Raw genomic sequence first — 21,959 nt, forward strand, 5'->3', positions numbered from 1 at the left:
ACACCTGCCATTCTCCTACCCACTTGTTTCCAGCCATCCATCCATCATCTGTTCCTCCACCTACCCATCCATCATCCATCCAATTGCCTAACAATCTATCCATGGACTCACTTCCATACCTATTGCTCTTTTTACCCAAGTTGCTCAGATAAAAATCTATCCCCTAACACATCTGATTTCTCATACATCCACCCATCTTTCCATGCATGCACACGTATGCAAGCACACATCCATCCATCTGCCCACTCACCTTCCCATGCATTCATGTATCTAACATCCGTCCATTTATCCATCTGTCTGTACATCCATCTAGTCCCCTACCCATCCAGGCAGCTTATGGAGGAAACTTTTATTTTGGCTTACATTTCCAGAAGGAAGTGAAGGCGGGGGCGGGGGGGGGTGGCTTGATGGCAGAAGCAAGAAGCTGAGAGATCATCTCATTTCCCACAAACATGAACCAGAGAGCAGACTGGAAGTGAGGCAGGGCTATGAACACTAAACCTGCTCAGTGATGGAATCCGCCCATCCCTCCATCCACACATGCATCATCCATCTACCTGTGTCTGCTCACCGATTCATAAATTCATGTGTTCATCTACTCTCATTTCCATCCACTCACCTGTACACCTATCTACCCATCATCCACACATGAATCCACCCACTCACCTACATACTCATCCATCCATCCATCCATTCACTCACCCTCCCTCTACCCATCCATCCATCCACCATCCATCCATCCATCCACCCATCCATCCATCCATCCATCCATCCACTCATTGTCCATCCTTCCATCTGTACATCTGTCTCTTTTTCTTTAAGAGCTGTCGAGGTCTCTTTTGTGCTGAATCATGAACTAGAAGTGGGGTATAAAATTATGAGCCAATTCCAGCCCCTCCTTAGAAACTCAGTGTAGTGGAAGAGACATTTGTAGAGGCACCGATGGTGAGAGAGAGATGCAGGTGTGCATCACAGATATCCTTGTGGAAGAGAGAGGGAAAGAGCCCTGGGCTAGGAGTGCAGGGCAGAGGACAATGAAAGATGTTATACCTGCCTACAGCTTTGGGAAAAATGTCCAGATGTTTTCTGTCAGCCTCCTGTTGTCCTTCATCTTCTTTGGGGAGGCTCCCTTTCCTCCAGGCTGGGTCCTGTTCCATGCTTTCCTTGCATACTCTTTGCATGCTGAAATGTGGCTGTTGTCCTTGACTTGCCTGAGTCTGCCTCTCTGCTGGCTGTGATATAGGTCTTGCTCATGGTCTTCACCTTCCGTGTGCACAGCCGGTGTCTCCTGGGTTTTAATGCTGTTGTCTCACTCTCCCAACCCAGTTATCTGATGCCATGTCCAGGAGTGTCTGATGCCATGCCCTTGATGGGGCCTGGGATGGCTTCCCTTGGTCACATTGCATCAAGGAACTCCATGGACTCCACTGCCCTTAATGCCTGTGGTCCCGTCTCTTCTTCATCCTTTCAGTGTGTATTCACTTGTGCACACAGAGGCCAGAGGTCAACATCTCATACCTTGCTTAATCATCTCTCTCTCTCTCTCTCTCTCTCTCTCTCTCTCTCTCTCTCTCTCTCTCGGGTGTTGGTCCTTACCTTTTACTTTGTTTGGGACAGTCTCTCTGTTGGTGACCTGTGAGCTTCCAAGGTTTCTCCTGTCTTCAGGACAGGAGCACCAATAGATATTTTATGAGTTACAGATTATGGATGGGTATTGCATGGGTTCTAGGGATTTGAACTCAAGCCCTCCTGCTTGTGTGGCAAGCACCTTCCTGACCGAGCCATCTTCCCAGCTCTTCCATGATTACACCCTTTTGTTCCCTTTCCTCCCTCTCCCATTCCTTCTGCGAGCTTGTTTTTAGCACTTGACCTCATATGGCACCATCTGATCTTGAACTTGCTATGAAGCCAAGGTTGACCTTAAACTTGGCCCTTCCGTCTTTACCTCCAGAGTGCTGGGATCATAGGCGTTCACCAGCACACCTAATTGTTAGCTTCCTGTGGCACTTTGTCCCTGCTGGGGCATGTCAGTGACTTGTCCCATGGCCACGACTAAACCCACAGCAAGGTAGCCTCCGTTTTGGTACAGCTCATCTTGGAAGGGGAGGCACTGTGGCAAGAGCTTGAGGTAGCTGCTCACGGAAGTGGAGAGATGAGGCTTGCATCTCAGCTCACTTTCTCTTTGTATTCAGCCAGCGACCTCTACCTTGGAATAGGCTTCCTAGCTTGGCCCAGCCTGGAAACCTTCTCCCTGAGTTCTCCAAATGCTTGTCTCATCAGGTGACTCCAGAGCCTGCCTGGTTGATTCAGTGCTAGCACTCACAGTCAGCAGACGCTCTCCCTACTGAGCTGCTGTCTCTCCAGCCCTCCCCTTCCTTTTTGGATGGGTATGAGGAAACACAGTACATGGTCTGGATAGTTCTCCTGGCAACACTGCAGCCAAGGACCAGAGAAGCCCAGGAATCCCAATGGGCCTGGCTGCTGCAGTCCTGGGAGACAGGAACTCCTTGCTTTCCTGATTTACCTCTTGGAACCTCCCTGATTGAGGAGACTCCAAGAGATAAAATCCCATGGCCAAAGCCATCAGGTCTAGGGCCACATCATGTTCCTGTTGACCTTGTACTCACCAAAGGGGCCATTAGAGCCTTCTCATTTCCCTAACCCTGTAAGGTGATGTGTGTCCTCTTGGACTGAGGCAGAGAGGAGCCCGTGCCAGCTTCTCTTCTCCTGTAACTTGCCTAAGAAGGCCATATGCCCCAGGTGATGAGCTGCAAGCTGCCCTGGTGTAGGTCCCAAGGGGCTGTGCAGCATGGAGCAATGACATCATAGCTTCACTGTGTGACTCACTTTTGCTGGGCTGAGCTGTCAGTTTGGGGACCCTCTGTCCATGCAGCAGAGCCCAGCCAAATAGCTAACTCCACTCTCTCAATGTCAGGGCCCACCCTTGCATGAAAAGTCGAGTGAACGATAATGGCCCAGTCCCGTGCGGAGCCCCTGGCTCTGTTGCTTCCTTATGAAATGGCCTGAACTATGCTGAGCTGCAGTGCTGCAGAGGACACGATGCTTTAGCGACTAGATGTCATGTCTAAGCCTGGTCTTTGGCTATGTCTGCCTCTGGGTTGAAGCAGGAGCAGCCCCGTTTCTCTGTGGAGTCTTTCTAGTCCTAGCAGAGCCCAGCGGAGCCCATACACAGCTGAGATCCTCCGAGTGAGCACCCTCTGGAGCCAGCACAGTCACAAAAGCCCAGCTGCTGCTGGCAGGGTAGAGGGACATCTATGCCCCTCTCTCAGGTGTGTCTGCCAGCTCAGAGGCCAGGTGACAACCTTGGGCCAAGGAAGGTCTGGCTAACTGCAGCCTGCTATGTGGGGAGACAGGCATGGCTCTGGGCCTCTCAGCCCATACCTGTCTCCCCCCCCCACCCCCATTTCATTGTGTCTCAGGTGCCAGCTGCAGGTGGAATGTCATCCCACCCACCTGCCTGGTGAACACAGTCTATTTCTTCACATCTGACCACAGCCTCCCCGCGTTGAAGGGCTATGAAGTAGCTCACTCCATTTTTTCTTTTCCCTATTGGATTCTGTCACTGTGTGTGTATATGTGTGTGTATGTGTGTATTTTATATTGTTTTGTTTTCTGAAGCAAGGTTTCACTTTGTAGCCCAGGCTAGCCCAGAACTCACTGTGTAGACCAGGCTGGGAATTCATGGCAATCCTTCCAGGCACTGGGAATTCAGGTGTGAGCCACCATGCCTGGCTTAGAATTTCCCTCTCCTCTTCATCTTCCTCTTCTTCCCTGCCCTCTTTTCTTCTCTTCCCCTCATGGCTGGGGATTGGACCTAGAACCTCATACATGTGAGATGTATTAGTTGATTGTCCTGTCGCTGTGACCTGGGAAAAGGAGCCAGCCAGAAGGATGGATTCAGGCTTACAGTTTTGGGGACAGTCCACCGTGGTGAGAAAGTGTGATGGCAGGGGCTGGAGGCAGCGGTCACCTTACATCCACAGCAAGGAAGCAGAGTGAGATGGATGCTGGCATTTGGCTCACTTTCTTCTTTTCTCCCAGTCTGGGTCCCCAGCATGGGATGGTGTCGCCCACTGCACGGTGGGTCTGCCCCCCTCAGTTAACCCAATCTAAAGGCTACCTCACAGGCATGCCCAGAGTTCTGTCACCTGGGTGATTTGGGGCACCATCAGATTGAAAACTAATAGGTATCACACTAGGAAAGCACTCTACCCCTGAGCTGTGCACTCTGCCACTTGGCATGACCCTGGTCATTTGGTTGTGTGTCCCATGGTCAACTCACCCTAGGAGAATGTGTCTTTCACAGAGAAGGATGATGCCAGGCCCGGCTTGACACAAGAGGGCTGCTTTCTGGTTGGTGCAGGGGACCAGCAGTGTCCACTCTGCTTTGCAGAGCTGTGGCCATCTGTCTGCTGCTGCTCTGTCTTGGGCTTGTCACACTCTGCTGTGCTCAGGTTCCCTGGAGGCCACCCCCGGCTCACATGGTCATCACACAAACTTAGGAAGTCACTATATTGCTGCTTCTGACTTGGCTGGAGTTACCCTGAAAACAGAGGCAGAAATGAGGTCTGATGCTTGGTTAGGGAGATTGTGGACTTGCATGTGTGTCGGGGTTGAGGGAGCAAGGGAAGAGAAACCTCTGCGAGGAGTTGTCGGGGGTTGCTGGGAGCTCCCAAGGGGCTGCTGGAGACCATCCCAGTCCCACCCCTCTGTCATCCCAAGCCCTGGAGGTAGCTGGTGGCTGGGCATAAGTCCACTGGGAAGACAGGCCACTGTAAAAGGCTCCTACTGAACCCCTCCTTGCTGTGTGGAGGTACACATGGCAAAGGAACCAGCTTGGTATGTCTCTGTCTCGTCATGCTTTGTACTGTGATAAAGACCATGGCGTCACAAAAACAACTTGTGGAGGAAAAGGGTTATTTGGTTTACAAGCCCCAGTCTTCATCCACCATTAAGGGAAGTCTAGGCAGGAACTCAAGAAGGCAGGAACCTGGCGGCAGGACAGAAGCAGAGGCCGTGAGGAATGACGCTGTCTCTCCATGGTTCCCTCAGTCTGCCTTCTTACACAACCTCCTGCCCAGAGGTGTCACCACCCACGGTGGGCGGGGCTCTCCCGAACCACTCATTAACCAAGGAAAAGCACCACAGACTTGCCTACAGGGCAATCCGATGGAGGCTTTTCCTAGTTGAGATTTGTTTTTCCCAGATGACCCTAGCTCGTGTCAAGTTGACAAAACATTACCCAGCACTTCCTGGAAGTAGCCATAGGAAGTATCCAACTGCCCCTCCCTTTTATTTATTTATTTATTTATTTATTTATTTATTTATTTATTTATTTATTTATTTATTTATTCGTAAATACAAAGAAGTAAAGGAAAGGCCAGAGAGGTCGGCCAGCACCCAGGATACAGGTGAGTGCTTGCTCAGCATGGCACAGTCCTCCTGGGCTCGGTGCTGGGTACTGGTTGTGTGGATTGTGTGTCTCTCTCTGGGGTGTGTGTGTGAGTGAGAGAGAGGGAGAGAGAGAGAGAGAGAGAGAGAGGAGAGAGAGAGAGAGAGAGAGAGAGAGAGAGAGAGACTCGTGATCGGCTGCTTAGTCTTTCCAGGTGTTTGGTGTTGGTGTTCGGGTACTCTGAAGGTTGGGATTAAATGCTTTCTTCTTTTCAAAATCCTGTGTCTGCCACAGGCTCTGAGAGTGGATCGTTGAACACTCACAATGTCAAGGCTACAGTTCCAGATCAAAGGGTCAGGCAAGACCGGGCCACATCCTGGCACACAGTGGCCCACCATAGGAGTCTCTTTCATATGTGGAGTCATGGCTTCAGCCTCCCAGGACTATGAGGGATGGTCCCAGGCTCCAGGCACAGCTTCCTCAGGCTGGAAGGGCTTCCCGGTGGGTCAGTGGGAGCATGTGCCTGCAGGTGAATGTCCCATTGATGAGCTCAAGACTGGCAGTGGCCAGGGCAGACCTTCTCCAGGTCCCCTGTGTCTTCTCGAATGTCACCCATCTGTACCTGACAGGCACAGATAAACAGAAGGGTCAGCCACTTGGTCACAGAGCCAGTAGTAGTCCTGCTGGGTGACAGCCAGGTCTGCTGCCCCTGGCTGTCAATGTGCTTAGGGTGAGAGCCGGGTCCCCAGCTTGGTTTCTGGGACACAGTGGGTAGTGAATAGACCAGTTCCCCCAGTGTGGTCACCCAGATGAACCCTCCGACCTCCTGGCTTCCATGTGCCCTGACTGGCCCTCCAGCCCTTCATTGCCCCATCATGGACCCCCATCCCTGGGGCCCAGCCAAGAAGGTGCATGGTTTCACATCTGCCCATTCCCACAAAAACTGCTTAACCCAGACCCAGGCTGGGGCCCCCACCAGCCCACACTGCCCCCCTTCCCAAAGCAAGGGCAGTGCCGCCCTTGCCTGCCTAGGGAGTGGATTTGAAGCAGGGATGCAGTTGCCTGGTTTTCATTAATTGGGTCTACGAGGGTTTCTATTTTCTCCCAGAATACCGATTGATCTAGGCGAGGTAAACAGCACCGCCAAAATTGGGGGGGGTGCTGCGGGAGGGGGTAACCGATGCGACTTGACATTTACTCAGAGGGGGGGGGGAGGGAGGAGGTGAGTCACACACTGGAGGAGCCTCAGCCCACAGGTTCTGCAGAAGGAGCACCGTGAGGGAGGCAGGGAGGCGGCAGGAGGGAGCCAGCAAGCCTCTGATCAGGTTTAGCAGACCCCAGGGAGTCCTGGGGGCTCTCCACATCAGGGGGGAGTCACTGGGTTTTTAATGGCTGTGTGCATAACTTTGGAGGTGGGAGTCCTCAATGAGGGTGGGACAGAGCTGTTGGCATTCAATGTGGGACTGAGACTCTCTCTCCCCCTTCCTCTCTCCCCCTTTCTCTCTCCCCCCTTTCTCTCTCTCTCTCCCCCTCCCTCCTTCCCTCCCTCCCTCTAATTTTTCATCGCAGGCACCTTGCACACAGGAAGTGGAGCAGTAAGGGAGGCAGGCAGGAGGAATGGAGTTCTTGGTGCTCCCAGCTCTCCCTTCCTCCTGTTCCTGAATGACTTGGTTTCTCTCCCAGCCCAGTGCTGCCTGCATCAATGTCTGCAGTAGACATGGTGACAACCAGGGACCTTCAGATAAGGGAGAAGGCCTGGCTCGATGAAAACCCCACCCCTTGTTACTCTTAACTTGGGTCACCTGCCACAGACAGGGAGGTCCTCTCCATCCACCGAGTCTGCAGGTGGCTCAGTCCCAAGGGCACTAACTGCCTACCTAGCCTGGCTCTCTTCATGGCCTTTGTCCCTTCCTCCCAGTGGAGCTGTATCTTATCCCCTTCCTGATACATACGAGTTGGCTGTCCTGACTCCTCTGGGGAGTCTCTCTGCCTCTGGGTACCAGTGGCCAGGATTTTTTTTTTTTTGTTTCAGTTTCCACAATCCAACACCAAATGCATCCTCCCCCAAACTTTCATCTGGATTCATACTCTCTGAGCTACCACACTGGGAGCTTGTGACAACCAAGCCTGGCCTTTTAGGGCTCCCCAGGAGTCCACAGTGAGTGTGCCTGGCTGTACCCTTCAGAGGCTCACATCCCAACCTTGCTGTCCTCCAGTGACCCCTGTTGACACCAGGCTGCTGTCATGGTGTTCAGGCTGGAGCTTCTGCCCCCGGCTCTAGCCAGGGGCTTTCTTAGTAGTGACCATCCAGTTGGAAGGGCTGTTCTTTCCATGGCTCCAGGCCTCTGGGTTCTGTGATGTCTGCTTGCCCTGGAGCTGCTGTGGCTACTGTCTGTTCACAGGATTGTGGCCTGCTTACCCATGATGCTCGGGGCAGCCTCTGTGTGGCAGACTGAGGTCTGGATTATTTTCATTTCTCTTCAACCTGTGGCTTGTTGGCATCCATCAGTTCTAGAGACTCATTGGCTGGCTAAGCTACCATCTCAGTCTATGTGGTTTGGGGATAGAGCCCAGGATCTCATACATGGTAGGCAAGGGCTCTATCCACAAGTCATACCCACAGCCCATAGAATCACCTCCCCCCCCTCCCCCGGTTTATCGAGACAGGACTTCTTTGTGTAGCTCTGGCTGTCCTGAAACTAGCACTGTAGACCAGGCTGGCCTCGAACTCACAGAGATCTGCCTGCCTCTGCCTTCCGAGTGCTGGGATTACAGGTGTGCACCACTACCATGAGGCAAGAATCATCTTTAAACATTGTTTCTGTCTACTTCCCTTCTCTCTGAGATTCAATTAAACCCTATCTTTTTTTAGTCTGTTTTTTCCCCCAATCTCTCCATTTTATGCTTCTCTGAAATGCATTTTGGATGTTTTGTCTTAGATGTTTATTTTAGAGGTTTATTTTATGTGTATGAGTGTTTTATCTGAATGTATGTATATGTGTCTACCGTGTGTGTGCCTGGTGCTCTCAGAGATCGGAGGAGGCTGGAATTACAGATGATTGTGAGCTGCCGGGTCGGTGCTGGGAACCTAACCTGAGTCTTCCGCAAGAGCAGCAAGTGCTGAAGAGCTGAGCCATCTCTTCAGCTCATAAACACTTGAAGCATTTTCACATGCCTCGGGTACATGGGGAGGTCAAAGGACAGCTGGCAATCAGTTCTCTCCTTCACCACGTGGGTTTCATGGATCAAACTCAGGCGTCCGTGCTTGGTGGCAAGCCATATTGCTGGACCTGGATATTTCCTTCTGACCTATCTTCTTTTAATCTAATTCTTTCTTTGGCTGAATTGAATCCATTCTCCCACCATCCCTAGATTGTCTTTTCATCCCTTGTTTTAATTGCTTATTACTCAGAGAGGAGATGGAGGGAGGAGGAGGATGTGAGTCACAGGGAGCACGACCCACGATGCCACAGGAAGGAGCTCCATTGATGTGGCTGAGCCCATGGTCCCCAAAGCTTTCGTTCTCCAATTTCAAAGACTGCAGGGAGCCCTAGGGGCTCTTAACTCCTGAAAGGAGGAGGTCTCTGAGTTCTTAAGTGGCCATGTTGTGTAGCTCTGGATGTGGGGTCCCTAAAGGCAGATGGAACACAAGCGAGTGAACAATCCACAAAGAACTGATATCGCAAACTTGCAGCTCTTTGGTTTAATGGCAAGACACCAAAATTCAGATGTGTACAGCACCATCAGCAATGAGTCAGAAATAAAATCTCAGGGCTTTAGTTTATTTACGTACTGGCTTATCATATCGCTGGAGAGCAAATGCAACTACCTGTATGTGCTAGGCTGCTGCTCTACCACTGAGCCACATCCTTGACCTCTGCATCTCCTCGCAGTCATTGTCACAGTCATTGTCACAATCACGTCCAGCACTTCTGGTCTTATTTATCTTTTAATTTTGTGTCTTTATTTGCTTTTATTGTATGACTGTTTTGACTTGCATGTCTGCCTGTCTGTCTGTTCACTGTGTGTGTGTGTGCCTGGTCCCTGTGGACAGAAGAGTGTGTTAGATCCCCTAGGACTGGAGGTACAGAAGGTTGTGAGCCACTGTGAGGGGCCTAGGAACTGATTCTGGGTCCTTTGCAGGAGCACTGACTAGTGCTCATCAGCACCAAACATCTCTCCAGGACACCTCTACTCTGTTCTTTTATGAACTTGCTATATTGTCTTATAGCATTTTTAAAATTAATATATACACACTCTGAGGCAGGAACTTGTTATGTAGCTCAGGCTGGCCCTGAACTCACAATCTTTCTGCCGCAGACTCTTGAGTCACCACACCTGGCTGTTTCTTGTTGCTTTGTGTTCACAGGTGATCGTACAAACTTGCCTTTTATTGGATTTATTTCTTTGAAAACCTTTGGCCAGGTGCAGTAGCTCATACCTGTTGTCCCTGTGCTGGGAAGGCTGTGCTAGGAAGATTGCTGTGTGTTCAAGGCCGGTTTAGGTCGATATCATTATGGAGTGACATCCTGCCTCAAAAACAAAACAAAAAGTAGAGGAGGCTTATCAGGGGGTCTGATGACAGTAGTTCAATCCCTGGGACCCACACAGTGAAAGAGAGAGCTGACTCTCACAGCAAGTGGACCTCTGACCTCTATGTGCATGCCTTGGTACACACACACACTCACACACACATATATACACACAATACACTCACACACACTCACATATACATATATACACATATACACATTCACACATACATATACACACATGCACTCACACATACACTCACACACACATACATACACTCACATTCTCCCCTCACACACATACATACATGCACACACATTCTCCCACACATACACATACTCACACAAACACACACATACACACATTTTCTCACACACACACTCATACTCAGTCGCACACTCTCTCTCTCTCTCTCTCTCTCTCTCTCTCTCTCTCTCTCTCTCTCTCTCCCACACACACATCAATGTTTTAAAAGGGTGTGTCAAGATGGCTCACTGGGCACACTAGTTACTTTTCTGTGCCTGTGATACAACAGGCAAGCACAAGCCGCTTCTAGATGAGAGAGACTATTCTGGCTCACAGTTCCACAGGAGCTCTGTGATGGTGAGGAAGGCGGTAGGAGCAGGAGCTGAGGGGTCACATCGTTATCCAGAGAGGAAACTGGACGTGGTGTGAGACTCTAGACTCTCATCCCCTCCTCCTCCAGGAAGGTACACCTCAAACTATGGACCAAGAGTTCAAATATCCAAGCATGTGGGAGACATTTTTATTTGTAGTGGAGGTGTTTGTTTTTTGAGATATGGTCTCACCCTGTCGACCAGGCAGGTCTTGAACTCACAGAGATCCTCCTGCCTCTGCCCTCTGCGTGCTGGGAGTAAAGGTGTGCACCCCTATGCTCTGCTCAGTTTTCTTGTACACCCCTGTTGGTGTGTGTGTGTGTGTGTGTGTTTTAAGTCTTTATATATGCTCTGGATCTTTCAAACTTTTTTTTTTCCTTCTGTGAATATGCATGCTGTTATGGATGATGGATGTATGTACGGAGGTCAGAGGTTAAGTTCAGGTGTTATTCCTCAGGATTCCACTTCACACCATGAGAGAGGTGTCTCCCTGGATCCTGGGGCCTGTGGATTACTCTAGCCACTTCCCAGTGCTTAGGTTATAACATGTGTGCCACCAAGCCGGGCTCATTTTCAAAAACAAAATGAGAACCGTGGGTTGTGGGGTTTGACTCAGTCCCTCACGCTTGCAGAGGGCTGCTTTAACTGACCGAGCCATCCCAAGCCATGCCCCCTCCCACTCCCACTGCCTCCTTTTGCGCTAGATCTCCCAACATACCTCAGGCTGGCCTTGAATTTTCAATCCTCCTGCCTCAGCCTCATGAATGCTGAAATTATAGGCATTTGGTCTTTTGTTTTTGTTTTTTTGTTTTGGTTGTTTTTGGTCTGAGATAGGGTTTCTCTGTGTAGTCCTGTCTGTCCTAGAACTAGCCTTTGTAGACCAGGCTGGGCCTCAAATTCACAGAGATCCCCCTGCCTCTGGAGTGCTGGGATTTAAAGTGTGCACAACCACCACCGAGCTCAATATTTCAACTTTTAAAGCTCTCTTTACTTTCTTTAGCTCGCAGGTTAGTCAGCATTGTCATGAGAACCCTAGAGTGAACTGAGCAGGAAGTCGCTGCTCCTCATCTTTGTAAGTCTAGGTGGCCCATCTTCTCAGTGTCTTCATCAGCCTTGGAGGGTCTGGCCTGGATGCTTCTCTCTCAACAGGCCTGACCCTGATCCTTCACACCCAGCCACCCTGCCCTTGGGGTACTCTTGCTTCTGAACGTTCGGAGATGCTGAGATGGCAGCCTGGCTAAAGTCCGTTTGCCTCGGGTTGGCAACCACCTCCTCCAGGAAGCCTCCCTGGAAGAAGTCTTCATTACAAATGTCAGGGGAGGCATATAAGACTGTACACCCCCAAGCAACAGGGGTATCTTCTGGGGAAGCTGGGGCTAGTGAAATGGAGGCTGGAGAGAGTAGAGGGAAGCAGGTAAGGGCTACAGGGTGGTGAGGCTGGGGCCCAGGAGGAGTCCGTAGACATAGACTAAGGAAGACTTGAAGGGAGGGTGTTAGTTGATTAGAGGGCCTGGCTAGAGCTCACCTCCGGGGCAGAGAGCAGGGAGAAGTTGCGCCTCTGCTAGGACCAAATGGGACGAAAGAATACCCGTTGTAGATGCAGGAGAGACCAGCCCAATGGGGTGCTGGAGGGCCGGGCACCAAGAGCTTGGGTCAACATGTCTCTGGGTCAGCCAAGTGGATACGTTCAGCTTCCACGAAGGTAGCTATGATTTAAAGGCCACGGTTGACACAGCAGTTGCCACTCACATGGCCCAGCCTCCAGCGTCAGTGGGTTTGGAGGGGTGGGGCTCGTCTCTGGGGATCCTTTTCTCTCAAAGGGATTTAGGGGGTACTGAAAACAGCCTCACCTGGTTTTCTTGCTTTGCGCATGCGCAGCAATCGTCTTATACTGACTACCACTCGATGTTGCAATCCCTCTGTGGTGAGAAGCCAGGACCTGCCTTAGTTTCTCTGCCTGTCTTAGGAATGTAGCCAGCTTCCCAGCAGGAAGAAAAAGATGTCCCACGCACCCAGGCACAGGCCCCCACTTGTCTTTTACGATATGTCTACAGTAGGACGACTGAGGCTCGACATGTTCCCTTACATGTCCCTAGTGATGCTTACTCCCGTACTGTGCACCTGCCTCAGGGATGGGAGCCTTCACGGTAGGAGTTTGTAGTGCCTAGAGAAGTTCTAGGATATTATGCTTCTAGAAACTTCTGTTTCTTTGTGTTTCTAACCAAGGCCCACTGCTCTTTCCATGAAACAGAGCCCATGACAAGTCTTCAATCGGATCTGCCATCTAATACCACAACGAAGGGCCCTCAGCGTCATTTGACACACTCAGTGCCCAGTTGGGTCTGACATGGAGTTATTGGGGCTTTACCTGTCAATTAATGTTTCCGTGAGAATTTGGGCCTAGCATGTGGGCACCATCTCTTTATCAAAAGCAGTACTTCCTGAGACACCCCGCCCCTCCAAAACACACACACTGGATGCTGGAAGGTTCCTGAAGCCCCAAGGCAGTCCATTAGTGAAATTCAGCGCTGGGAGGGAAAAGGCCTTTCCCATGGAGTCTGCAGAGTGATGAGGCACTTTGGCCCACTGTAAAGTGCTTTAAAATACAGCAAATGACTCGTGCGTGTCCACATGCCTAGCTCAGTTGCAGAGCACATGATGGACCAGAGAGGAACCGTGACCAATGTCACACAGCCATTTCTATCTGTACTTCGACAGTGGGGAGGGTTAGTCTGTTTGTCCACAGGTCATCCTGCATGTTGGGGTTGGACCTAGCTTGAAGCTCCAGAAGCATCCTGGTCTATGGAAGACATAAGAAGCTTGCAGTGCAGGCATCTGCTTTAGGGATCAGCCGTTACTCATCGCACACTTGAGACCACCCACATCTCCCTTCTTCCTCCACTCACATTTACACCACAAACTGTTGACTCTCTCCTTATCTCTTCATGCCCAAGGCTGCCATCCTGGCTGAATGTTTACCACTTCCACCTGGTGGGCTCCAAACAACAGTCACTAGTGCCGCAGGGAACTCTCTCGTAGCCTGGCCTGACTGCCTCTCTTGCCCGTGTGCCTGTGTGCCTCTTCTGCACTCAGGCACACAGGCCTCCTATCGTGTGTGCTCTGAATGGTCAGCTCTTTCCTAACATTAGGTCTAAATTCAGGCCAGATCCAGCTTCCTAACTATATCTTCTCTTAAGCCCTCTTCACCTGGGAAAACCACTCCAGGCATATAAGTATATAAAATTGGTATTTAAATAAAATATTAACTGATACATTATGAGGAAATTATTTTTCAAACTTTGGTTTGGTGGTGGTGGCACATACTTTTAATCCCAGCACTCAGGAGGCAGAGGCAGGCGGATTTCTGAGTTCAAGGCCAGCCTGGTCTACAGCACAAGTTCCAGGACAGCCAGGGCTACACGGAGAAAACCCGTCTCAAAAAAAACCAACCAACTAACCAACCAAACAACAGCAACAACAAAACCCCAGCCAATGCTTTGGCATACATGTAAGCTTACCATTTATTAAAGATGAATGCAAATTTGCGTACCAATGAGATGGCAGCGCCTGCTGTTTCACAGGAAGAGCTAAGTGTTCCCTGACTCAGGCTGCAGGACAGAAAGCACTTTCAACATTTTTCAGAGTTGATCAAGATTTTTAAAAAGATTTGTTTTTTAGTCTTTTTAAATTATATGTGTGTATGTGGGGGGCTGAGTGTCTGCACATGTGAGTGCAGGTTCTTGTGGAGGCCAGAAGAGGGCACCAGATTCTCCTGGGACTGAGGTCATAGGCAGTTGTGCAGCATCCTTCTGTAGGAGTTAACCAGCCTTCCCTCCCTCCCCATCTCCCCCTTCTTCTTTTCCCACCACCTTTAAGACAGGGTCTCTTGAGCTTGCCCTGGCTGTCCTGGAATTCACAGAAATCTGCCTGCCTCTGCCTCCTGGCTGCACCTCCACATTTAACCTGGTTAATTGTCTATTGCAGTGTTAGGATAAAATGGTCAAGGCAACTTACAGAAGGAAGAAGGGTTTATCTGGGCTCATGGTTCCAAAGGATCAAAGTCCACCATGATGCAGCTATGGCGGCAGGAAGAGCCGGAGCTTACACCCGGATCAGGAAGAAGGAAACGGAGAAAGTGAACTGAGAATGTTCCAAGTATTAGAAACCTCAAGGCTGGGCCACGCCTCCTAGACCTCCCAAATAGTACCACCCACTAGAAACCAAGTCTCCAAACATCTGAACCCACCCAGAACACTTACATCCAGACACCACCAGGTGCATGCTGGGAACTGAACCTGCCCCCCCCCCCTCCGCCAAGCCCTTAGGTGCTGAGCCATCTCTCTTGTCCCTATTGATTGACATTTTAATTTTATATTTATCAGTGCTAAGAACACTGCAGAGTAGGGTGGAAGCAGGACAAAATGGCAGAGTTGTACTTAGAGCCATTTCAGAAACTGCTGGAAAGCCTGCCTTACTCTCCAGTCAAAATCCAGTTAGCCATTTTTTGTTTTAAATGAAAGTCGTCAACAGCTCCGTGTTTTGTTTTGTTTTGTTTTTAAAGCACGTGTTCTAACACAGCACAACACACAGGTAGACGGATGCATGCTGAGAAATGATGGCAGAAAAAATATTATACATTTTTGTTTTCTGTAATTAACCCGTTTCTATAAGAACAGTCAACAGTGTAAGGATAGTAAAAACTGTGATAGCTTCAGAATTGGCTTGAATCTGGGCTGAGTTGCTTCAAGCAGTGTTCACTGGCACATTGTGGTGAGACCAGGCACAAGGCACTCTGTGCCTGCTGCGTGCCCAGAACCAGGCTGCAGTGTGGTCACGCAATGCCCCACAATGCCAACACCTCGCCTCAAATTCATGACCTGTTGAGTTTGAATTCACTTTTGGTTATTCTGCATCCAGAAACGTTTACCATGGCCATGTTTTTGTGAGCCCACATTTAATTACAGAACCCCATGTGGGGTCATGGCGGCACTCTCCCAAGCTGTGGTTTAGATGTCGCCTCCTTAGACAGGACAGACCTGTTTGAGGTTCAGTCCTCTGTCCTGTGTTTTCATCCCATCCCGAGCATTTGAAAACCCCCTTTCTCTCTTCCTGTCTGTGTTTTCTGCCTCTGTATGCAGGAACATCTTCCAAAGAGCAGGGGCAGGGGAGGCCGTGTCTGCACTGAGTGCCTCTCAGCCGCTGCGCTGCCGGAACAGTGTTTGGAGGCTGAACTGTTTGTTCCTAAAGCCGTATGAGCTGTCTCTCAATAGGGTGGTGCCTGAGGTCACTAGCACCAGCTCCTGCCACAAAGTAGAGGCGCAAAAAGGGCAGCTTCTCCCCCAGGCTCCACCCACCTGGAGGACCCAGGAACCAGATGTCTGTTGCGCTGGGCACCGTTTGGCAACACACTGGCTGATGCTTTAACAAGTACTCGGAAGCCCAGAAACATGGTTCCTTGCTGTCTCCAGGCCCTGTCTAAGGTTCCCGGAGCCCCTGTCCTCAGAGGAAGAGGAGGAAAGAACCTGTCTCCAGCCACCGTCCTGGTAGCGTGCAGGCAGAGACAGCAGGAACCAGGGCAAGCCTCTCAGGGTTCTGGTGGAAGAGACCCTGACTCCCCAGTTGAGCAGAATTAAGACAGATTTCTCTGCGACCCACTGCTTACTGGAGTTCCCAGCCACGAGGTATTATCTTCTACCATGTGACACCAAAGCCACTGCAACGATGAGGAAACAGGACTTAACTGCGCACCTTGAAGCTTTTGGGGTCTCACGCCTGCCACAGCTTAGTCGGCAGCTCCAGGGCCACTCGGGGATCCATCAGTGGCAGAGGCTGTCCAAAGCAGGGAGGGGTCTGGCATCTGGGTCTGTACCATAGACCCTGAGGTCACCTCTGGCCCTGTTGTCCTGACAAGGATTCCAGGGGCCACCGGGTAGAAGGAAAGAACCAGGTCTCTGGTTGCCCTCCGATTTCCACACACACCACGGCACGTTTGTTCCCCCTCCCCCATCTTTGTTTTTGTTTTTTGATTAAATGTAGTTTAAAATTCGAGGGGTTGGTAAGATGGCTCAGCAGTTAAGAGATTTCTGCTCTTGTAGAGGACCTGGATTCAGTCCTCAGCACCGTACTGAGTGACTCAGCTGCCTGTGACTCCAGCTCTGGGGGATCGGAAGCCTACAGGCTCCGAGAAACGGCATTCACACACATATAGGGATGTGCTCCGTGTTAAGCTGTTTGCCTGGAGCGCTCAGAGCGCTAGGGTAAAGCCATAGGATGCTGTCCTGGTGAAGTTTCTGTCAGCCTGATACACGCTAGAATCATCTAAGAAGAGGGAACATCAACTGAGAAAATGTGTCGACCCCCTCCCTGTTGGTCTGCCCATAAGGCAGGCTATGGTGCATTTTTTTTAAATCAATAATGGTCGTGGGAGGGCCCAGCTGCCTGGGGTTGGTGCCACCCTGGGCAGGTGATTCTGTGTGCCACAAGAAAGCAGGCTAAGCAAGCTGTGGAGAGAAAGCCAATAAACAGCAGCATCCATGGCCTCCACATCAGATCCTGCCTCCAGCTTCCTGCCCTGACTTCCCTTTGTAATGGACCCTGAGAAGGACAGTTAGGGTGAAATAAATAATAAATAAGTAAATATATAAACCCTTCCCTCACCAAGCTGCTTTTGGTCCTGGTGTTTATCACATATCACAACAACAGAAACCAACTAAGACACTGGTGTGTATGTGTGTGTATGTGTGTGTATGTGTGTGTGTGTGTGTGTGTGTGTGTGTGTGTGTGTGTGTGAGAGAGAGAGAGAGAGAGAGAGAGAGAGAGAGAGAGAGAAGCTATGATGTCTATTTCATTGGCATCAACAAGAACAAATCATTGAAGAACTAATTCAACATAGAAGTATGAGATGAACATATGATAAATTTGCAAGCTCTCTGTAAAGTGGACTTGATAATGGTTTTATTTATTTATTTATTTATTTATTTATTTATTTATTTATTTTGACTTTTAGGCTAGAGTGACCTATGTGACTACTTTCCTGAATTCACATTGGGATAAGGCTCTGCCCTTTGCAGAAGTGACTCCTGTCCCAGCAAGCCAAGGTAAATACACAACAAACATGAAGTCTCAGTTGTTGCAGAGCACAAGCTAATGACTGAGAGAAGCTGGCCTGCCTGCCATTACAGTGGACACTTCAATCCCAGCATTTATGAGACAGAGGCAGACAGATCTTTTGAGTTCAAGGATAGCCTGGTCTACATAGTGAATTTCAGGCCTGCCAGGGCTACACAATATGATGGGGGTGGTGGCTGGAGGTGGGCACTATGTCATGGTAAACATGTCACATAGCCATTGTCCTGTTGTCATTACCAGGCCCTTCAGGGTAACCCCTGTCCTATCTCTATCTCAGAGCAGGGAGGTGAAGTGACCAGCCGAAGGACACCCTATGGTAGGGGAGTGACAGACACTGACCCAGTCTCTGAGCTCAAGCCCCTCATTTCCTTTCTATCCATGTCCCTCCTGAGTATGGAGTGGGGGCCCCTCATGTTCCCTCTTCCTCTAAGCTTTCTATGGCTTCAGGGTGGCAGGGACAACAGCGTCCAGCTGCCCTTGCTCAGTTCAGCTACCTGGCCCTCACAGTCCAACTCGAGTAGTGAAGTTGTCATTTTTCTTTATGAACCATGTACCACACCACTTACTTTTGCATACAGACCATTATGGACATAGAATAGATCAAGATGGCCAATCAAGACTTCAGACACAGGAGGTGAGACAGACAGGTTCTGGGCTTCAAGAACGAAGTAGAGGTCTTTCCACATCAGTGGGAGTTCACTGCTTCTGTGGGGTTGTTTTCCAAGTCTGACAAAATATTCCATAATAAAAAAGCTTTCAAAGGGCCATTTCCTGTGTATCTCTCTCTCTGGTGAGTGTGAGCCCCACCCCGTCTCTCCTCTTTTCTCTCTTTCTCTGTCTTATGTAGCACAGACTATATATCCTTGAGCTTGCTATGTAGCCAAGGCTGACCTAGAGCTACTCATCCTTCTGCCTCTACCTCCTGAGTGCTGGAATTACAGGCATGCAGTACCAAGGTGTGGGCCTGCTGTACTTGAACTTGGGGCTGATGATTCCTCCAGAGCTGTCTTCTCTCTAATCTGGCTTCTTGGCCATCTGTATTATTGCTGATCCTTGCTGACCAGCAGGCCTTGGCCTTGGCAGTCTGTGTGTGTGTGTGTGTGTGTGTGTGTGTGTGTGTGTGTGTGTGTGTGTATGTGTGTGTGTGTGTGTGTGTGTGTGTGTGTGTGTGTGTGGTTTAAATATGCTTGGGAGTGGCTCTATTAGGAGGTATGGCCTTTTTGGTGTAGGTATGGCCTTGTTGGAGGAAGTGTGTCACTGTGAGGGTGGGCTTTGAGACCCCTCTCCTAGCTGCCTGTAGAACCTTTGAAGTTGTAAGCCAGCCACAATTAAATGTTGTCCTTTTTTAAGAGTTGCCTTAGCCAGGCAGTGGTGGTGCATACCTTTAATCCCAGCACTCGGGAGGCAGAGGCAGGTGGATTTCTGAGTTCAAGGCCAGCCTGGTCTACAGAGTGAGTTCCAGGACAGCCAGGGCTACACAGAGAAACCCTGTCTCAGGAAAAAAAAAGAGTTGCCTTGGTATCTCTTCATAGCAATGGAAACCCTAACTAAGACAGTGTGTGTGTGTGTGTGTGTGTGTGTGTGTGTGTGTGTGTGTGTCCCAAGTGTGTGGAGACACAAGGACAACCTCAAATATCATTCCTCAAGCATTGTGTGTCATTTTTATTATTTTGAGACAGGATCTCTCAGTGGCCTGGACTTCATTCACCATGTAAGCTGGCCGTCGAGTCCCAGGGAGCTGCCTCTCTCTGCCCTCAGTGCTGACTTTACAATGCTTGCCTGTTTTACATGGATCCAGAGGATCCTCCCTAAATCTTTACCATAACAAGTTCTCCCTCCAGCCCCCACTGCCTAAATCTTTATCATTTTTATCCTTTAGTTGCTGACAGGTGCATGAATCTCTAGATTTGACTTGTTTTCTTGCCTGCAATACTTTGGGTCATGAGAAAGTCCTTCCAGGCCTTTTCTTGTTAGGGTGGCATGATGCTATAGGTAGGCTTTAGTGTATTCCTGAGAACAAAATAAAGAAAACCATCAACCTGTACTAGCAAGGGGTCCAACATCGAGCTGTGACCCGACAGCCTTTAGAGTGGCTAAGGCAGAGTGACCACAGCCATTCCTCTCTTTCAAGTTCCAATGTGACACTTCTTTGAATCTTCTCCCTGCACAGCCCCCTAACCAGGCCACCCCTCTTGCTTCCCAGGGCTAGGAAAATAGGGTGTAAGTGTCTGTTGGACCTGGATTAAAGCTCTTCCTGGTACATAGGCACAATGATGGGGCTACTTTGAAAATAGGAAATGGATCACAGTATTGCACACAAGAGGTCAAAACTAGTGAACGCTCAGAAGAGGGGCTGGCGCGATGGAAAAGCTGGCGAAGTATGAAGACCTGAGCTCGTTTCTGGGACCCACAGAGTGGATGGAGAGAACTGACTCCTGCAAGCTGAGCCCTCTGACTGTCACACATGTCTGTGCATGAGTGTGTCCCCTCTAAATAAAATGTAATAAAAAATTTAAATGCTTAAAAGGTGGATGAGACAATATAAAAATGAGGAATGAATTTGACTGGAAATTTCTAAAAAAAAAAAACACCAAAAACAACCAAACAACCAAACAAAACCTCTACAAATTGCCCAGTCTCTTAGTCACTAGGGAAAGGCAAATCAAAACTACTATGGGATAATACTTCACCCTGCCAGGGTGACCAACAGAGAAGAGATTACCAGGTGTTAGTGAGACTGAGAACTGAGCCCTGGTGTCTCCCGGTGGGACTGTAAAATGATGGTGCTGCTTTCCACAGGAAGTGCTACCAGAGTCTGGGCACCCTGCACCCCAGATGCATCTCTATGCATTGCATCTGAAGTGAGCAGATACTGACAGGCCCCAGCCTGAGGTGGGAGGGGGCTTATTTTGGCTCCTGGTTTCAGTCTGCCATTGTGGGGAAGGCATATGACAGAGGCACCAGGCAGCTGGTCACACTGTGTGCTGAGTCAGGAGGCAGATAGTCACACTGTGTGCTCAGTCAGGAGGCAGATGGTCACACTGTGTGCTCAGTCAGGAGGCAGATGGCACACTGTGTGTTCAATCAGGAGGCAGATGGCACACTGTGTGCTCAGTCAGGAGGCAGATGGCACACTGTGTGCTCAGTCAGGAGGCAGGTGGCACACTGTGTGCTCAGTCAGGAGGCAGGTGGCAGTTCTGCGAGGTTATAAGCCTTACTGGTCTGTCAGAGGATCAGAGGAAATCACAGATGCCTGTGACTCAAGCTCTGGAGATCTGATGCCCTCTCCTGACTCTCATGAGCACATGCACACATGTGTGAACACACACACACACACACACACACACGTGCGCACCTCTACAAATAAAGTAAATCTTATAAAAACAGAACAAGGTAGATGGAACCTGAAAAACCACACCTGAGGTTGGCCTCTGGTCTCCACATAAATGTACCTGCGTGCACACCTACACGCCGACACATGCACACACACTAAGGGTGAACCGTTCCTCACCACCGAGGAAGCCCACTGGCTTCTTCCATAAACCCAAAATGTGACCACAGAAGTTTGAAAATAACAATACAACAGGACCATGCCACAGAAAGGGTTATGATCCTGCTGTGAGCGAATTCTTCAGAATGGCGTGTAGGGGACTCCTACTCAGAAATTAATTATGTCTGAGCATACAGTTGGTACAGTTAAGGTCTCTGGGCTGTATTCTCCCATGCTTTCTGTGACCATGCGGTCGCTCATAGCGGTTGACAGCTGTGTGTGTGTGTGTGTGTGTGTGTGTGTGTGTGTGAATGAGAGAGAGAGAGAGAGAGAGAGCGCGCGCAGAGCGCACTAAGTTGAGCCTACTCTCAGGCCACCCCCAGCATGCTGTCCTGAGGTGGAATCTTTTTCTTCCTTTCAAGGCCACAGTGGACACTGAGCTGTCCCTGCATTGGCTAAAGTCTCTCAGTCTACGTTCAGTTCTTTGCCCCAGGTCACCTTCTGTCCCCACTCCGAATATCTAGGAGCCAGACTCAGCAGCCTGGGAAGGCAAACAATGGGACACTTGGAGGGCAGCTGGGGCCAGGGCTTCAGCAGTGGGTTGGGCTGGGGCCACCACAGAAGCTACTTGTGGCTGGTCCTGGCTGTGGCTAGAGCAAGGTCCTGCTCAGGTCAGCTCCTGAGGACCCCACCCTGTGCTGAGCAAAGTGTCATCAGGATGGCAGGTCTGAGGCCCAGGGAGGCAGGGAAGAAAAGAAATCCCAGCTTTTAGCTTCCA

At 50.0% G+C, this 21,959-nt stretch overlaps 1 long non-coding RNA gene across 1 annotated transcript; it reads left to right on the plus strand.

The window, feature by feature from the left end:
- The first annotated feature begins 15,919 nt into the window (after positions 1-15,919).
- On the plus strand, positions 15,920-20,211 carry Gm14487 (predicted gene 14487). The gene is made up of 3 exons (NR_166439.1): positions 15,920-16,244; positions 17,570-17,660; positions 19,371-20,211. It is a non-coding gene; the product is annotated as a predicted gene 14487 (long non-coding RNA).
- Positions 20,212-21,959: the final 1,748 nt, after the last annotated feature.

The sequence above is a fragment of the Mus musculus genome, chromosome 2 (genome assembly GCF_000001635.26).
Source record: "Mus musculus strain C57BL/6J chromosome 2, GRCm38.p6 C57BL/6J".
In the NCBI taxonomy this organism is placed as follows: domain Eukaryota; kingdom Metazoa; phylum Chordata; class Mammalia; order Rodentia; family Muridae; genus Mus; species Mus musculus.